The sequence below is a fragment of the Solanum stenotomum genome, unplaced genomic scaffold (assembly GCF_019186545.1).
Source record: "Solanum stenotomum isolate F172 unplaced genomic scaffold, ASM1918654v1 scaffold30784, whole genome shotgun sequence".
NCBI lineage: Eukaryota > Viridiplantae > Streptophyta > Magnoliopsida > Solanales > Solanaceae > Solanum > Solanum stenotomum.
In genome coordinates this window covers 63,230-68,456 of record NW_026031131.1, presented here as the reverse complement: position 1 = coordinate 68,456, position 5,227 = coordinate 63,230, and the positions used below count along the sequence as shown (strand labels likewise).

The window sequence follows — 5,227 nt, the reverse complement described above, 5'->3', positions numbered from 1 at the left end:
AAAATAAATAGCTATATACTACAATCACCTAAAACTATTTCATTTATCAATTATTATTTATTTATTTAATAATCCTCACATTAAATAAGGTAAAAGGTTAATCTATTTTCAACCCAAAATTTGCTTTCAAATTTTAGTAGTACATGATCCCCACAGGCCACATCTAATACGCATTTGACATGAAAATGATTTTCAGAAGAAATCAAGTAGATTTTTTTGTTTTTTGTTTAGCTCTTTCATTTAAAAATAGATTCGAAATTTAAAATTTAAAAATTCATACATCGGCCTTAAAATAATATTACTAAAGAAAATGTTCATAAATTTTGTGACACAAATGAAGAGCTTATGTATTTTTCATTAAATTATTAAGTGTGTCCTTCCTGATCCTTTTTATTTTTAATAGATCAAATTAGTTCTATTTTCTACATGTTAATTTGTTTTTCATAAATTAACATGAGAGTTTGATGTTAAGAGTGAACTTGGTACAGTATTAAAAACTTCCAGTCTGGTAATTTTGATTTTTAAAAATATTATATTATCATCATATTAATTAATTTGGTATGATTTGATATTTTAAAATTTATTTTATTATTTTGTGGTACAGTAAATTAGTAATATAATAGAGAATTATGACTTGGACGTCTCAAAAATGTATGTCTCAATTATATCACACTAACACCTTAGACATGTAGAAATGTTTTTTTTTTTTTTGTTTTTTTAAAAAGTACAATCAATTTTCTTCATTAATCAATCACCTCAAAAGGATATTTCAATCAAGATAAAGTACATAGTCAAGATTCCAACGTCTAAATAATTAATTTTGTATTATACATAACTATATACTTCAATACAATTTTATACTTTCTTTTCAAATCAAATTCTGCTATGAATAATATTATGTCTCTGAATTGAAATTAAAAAGATTATGTCTATCGTAGGAATTACAGTTGAAGAAAGAGGGATGAAACACCCCACTGAGATTACCTCATCAGTAGATGAACAAATTCCACAGCATCCTTAAACTGAAAATGATGAGGTCTCTCTCTTAACTATATAAAAGAGATCGTAATGTTTTTTAGAGTATTTCATTTCATGTAATTTTAGGTCTACATCATGATCCGAACACATTCACTAACCATAGTTTTACACTTTTTGGATATTTTATTTGAGTCAGATCCGGAGGGTAAAGAAAATGGATGGAGTAATTTTTTGAAGTCACGTTTTATTATTGGAATTTTAAAAAAAATTAATTAATTTTAGAATTTTATTTTTTTTCAAAATTCAACTTGTTAACAAAAAAAAAAAAGCATTATTAAACGATGAAAATATATATGCAATAATATTTAACTAGATATATATCCAATCTAGATCTCAAATTTTCCTGCTCTTTTCCGTTACAGATAGAAGAAGAGAGAAAAGGGTACCATATAATCGACATAGAGGAAAGTATTAATGAAATGCTTAAGGATTTAGACAATTCGTCTGTTAAATCGCGTACTATATTCAAAGTAAATGTGTCGCTACGTAAATCAAATCCATCTGCTTATACACCAAAGATGGTCTCTATTGGTCCTTACCATAGGAAAAAATCTCAACTTGGTCCAATGGAAAAGTACAAATTATTGTACCTACAACGATTTTTTCAACGAAAAGAGGGGTTTGATATGAAAAGTTGCATCAATGAATTGGAGAAACTGAAGGAGGAAGCACTGAAATGTTATGAAGATATAGAAGAGCTTCGTAATAATGGTCAATTTTGTCAAATGTTGTTACTCGATGGTTGTTTTGTGGTTGAGTTTATTCGAGAATGTTGTGGCATTTGTCTTGAAGGAAAAGAAGATATTATCAGTTTTGGTGGTTACATATGTCATCAAATATTCCGAGACTTGATGTTACTAGAAAACCAACTTCCTTTCTTTGTCCTCAACAAGCTTCATGACATGACAAAACAAAATGATGAATTATCATTGTTGATACTGGTGAATGCTTCAATTGTCTTTTTTGTTGACTTGCCAAACATGATCAGTGAATCCTTTAAAAACACAGAAAATAGTAATATCAAACATTTACTTCATGCCGTTCACATTGCTTCATGTCATGGCAAGGATTCCAAGAAAGATTTAAACAATGACATAACGCGAAATAAAATCATGCCAAATGCAACAGAGCTTTCTCAAGCTGGAGTTAGCTTCGTTAAAGCTGGATTACCTGAAAAACTTGGGGATAAAACAAGTTTATTTGATAGTATAAAGTTCGAGAATGGATTGATGACAATCCCTTGTTTTCGAGTATATGATGGAACAGAAACCATCCTGCGAAATCTCATTGCTTATGAGCAACAATCATCTGATGTACAATGCAAGTATTTCACTGATTTTGCAGCTTTCATGGATCATCTTATTGACTCAGAAAAAGATGTGAGTTTGCTTCGCCAGGAAGGAATCATAGAGAACTGGATGGGAGAGGACAAAGAAGTGGCTAGCCTCTTCAACAAAAATGGAAATGGGGTCACTACGTATTCTGACTTCTATTACAAAGAAGAATGCTCAAAAGCATCTGAACATTGTGAAAAACGATGGAACAAAACTAAGGCAAGTTTGAGGCACAATTATTTTAATAGTCCTTGGAAAGGAGCTTCAACTGTGGCAGCTATCACACTCCTCATACTCACAACTATACAAACTATTCTAGCTTTTACAGGTTCCATTAAGTAAGTAGTAACTGTCTCAATTGTAGTGTTGATGAGCTTATGAGTTTTTCATTAATTATAATCTCTCTTTATAAGTTTGCCATTAGTTGAATGCTAATTAGTTTATTTCAAGTATCTATTAATCTTGAGGTTCATTAATGGGAAAATTATATGAAATAACAAATTATTAATTCAAATTAAATGCTATAGTCATAGTTAATTTTATTTGTAATTTGCAGCAAACATTCTTTTTTTTTGCCATTTGGTTCGGTATACAAATGTATAAAATGTGTTTGTGTTTGTATAAAGCGAGAGAAAAGTATATATACAAATACAAATACATATATTTTTGTCCTATACACTTATAATTATACAAATACAGATCTTATTATACAAATTACAATGTATAAATGAATTTATACAAAAATGAACAATTTATATAAAATTGGATGCATCTAGCGAATTATACAAATCAAAAGCTTCATAGCAAATATAAAATTTGCTTTTATGCAAACTATAACTATAACATACAAATATGATTTTTTTATGTTTGCTATATGTGAAAGTTTCTCTTTATTAATTGTAGGTGAAAATATAAATACAGTTATAAAATAAAATATATCTTCAAATTGACGTGAATATCTCAATTTCTTAAAGAAGATTCAAGCTCATTGAAACAATTTTTTATTGATCTATCAGTAATCTTCTTGACTTGTCCCTCCAACAACATTGTATAACTAACTCATGGTTGGGAACTGACAATTATCACCATGGCTTAATTAAAGCATGGTTTTGATAAAAGAAACATAAGTATAGAAAGGTGAAAGAGAATACTTTCTGGGAAATATATATCATATGTCAGTGAGGATGGAGTTACCTAAAGGCATAAATAAGATGATTTCTAGATAAATTTCAAATTTTTGTCTTTCATAAACTTCGTGTCCAATCAAACATCATCACGTAAAGTGTGACAAACCCTGCTAGTATATAGTCAGAAAAACTCCGTTTGTTAACTTATCTATATTTACACTCTTTGTTAAGGAAGTTCTATTATTGTCAGGATGTTCTTTGTATGTTGTAGGAAAGACTAGCTTTAGTTAAAGCCACAAGTCACTCAAGTCTAGCACCAAAATAATAATAACAACAAAAGATGAGAGAATGAAAAATCGAGCTCACTGAATTCATAGCGTGTCCTTAAAGAAATTATTTCTCTTAAGCACCTGAGGTTATGAAATATATTCTTCCAGAGTTGATGATAATCCCTAGTTTTCACATCACTTGTGATACCGGATACGGAAACCCTCTTGCGAAATTTCATTGCTTGTGAGCAACAATACTCTGATGTACAACCTAAAGATTTCGGTGATTAACTATATACCTTCTTTATGGACACTTCCATTCCACTGAAGGATGACAATGGGCAGGGCAGGTTGCGGATTTGGAATAAAAACTCTTTTAAATTCACGATTTACACAAATTCTCGTACCAATTTGACACTTGTTTGGGCACTAGTCATAGGTGGAGTTAATAATGAAATGAATGGATATTTATGGAAAAAACCTGTTTTGAATGGCCAGAAAACTAGAAAGGAAAAAAACAGTTATATCACTACTTGCCTTGGATATTTGTTTATTACATCAAATGTAACTAATACAAAATTATCAAAAAAAAAATGTTATTGACCTGTTTAAAAGAGTAATATAAAATTATATTGTAATGCTAGGCTAACATATTAATTTTAGTGGTTAAACAAAACTATAACCATATTGGTACTAATGACAATTAAGTAAAGACTTTCGCACTCTTTATTAATGTGCGATTGACGGTAAAAGTCTTTTTTGTTACCATGACATGAGAGTCATATGTTAAATTGGCTGTAGCTCTGTTTATAATCTGAGCAGCATGTCCACAATGTGTAAATAAAATTAACTTTGTGGACACTTCCATTCCACTTAGGGATGGCAATGGACCGGAATAGATTTAAATATACTTTTTCAAAATTCATGTGGGGCGAGGCAGGTTGTGCATTTGGGATAAAAACTCTTTTAAATCAATGATTTACACAAATTCTCATACCAATTTGGCACCTGTTTGGGCACTAGTCATNAACTCCATTCTGTTGTGGAGTGTATGGACAGCTACTTTCATGAATAATCCCATGAGTGACTAAAAAATCATTTCAATCTGTGTTAAAGAACTCTCCCCCATTGTCAGACCTTATTCTTTGAATGTGCTTATTAAACTGATTTTTAACAAGAACATAAAAGGACTGTAAGATAGGAAACACGTCACTTTTCAATTTCATCAAATATACCCATGTCATTCTGGACTTATCATCAACAATAGTCAAGAAAAATCTGTAACCATTATGAGTTGCCACTTGATAAGGTCCACAAACATCTAAATGGATCAATTCAAAGATACTATTAGTTTTTGTAAAACTCAAAGGAAAAGACAATCGAGTCTGTTTTGCAAGTGGACATATAGAACATTTCTTACAGACATCATCTACAATATCTAAAGTCAAAGATAGTTGCT

The 5,227-nt window shown here is 30.0% G+C and overlaps 1 pseudogene; it reads left to right on the top strand.

Moving 5' to 3' along the window:
* Window positions 1-961: 961 nt before the first annotated feature.
* LOC125851942 (putative UPF0481 protein At3g02645) lies at window positions 962-2,714 on the top strand (annotated as a pseudogene).
* Window positions 2,715-5,227: the final 2,513 nt, after the last annotated feature.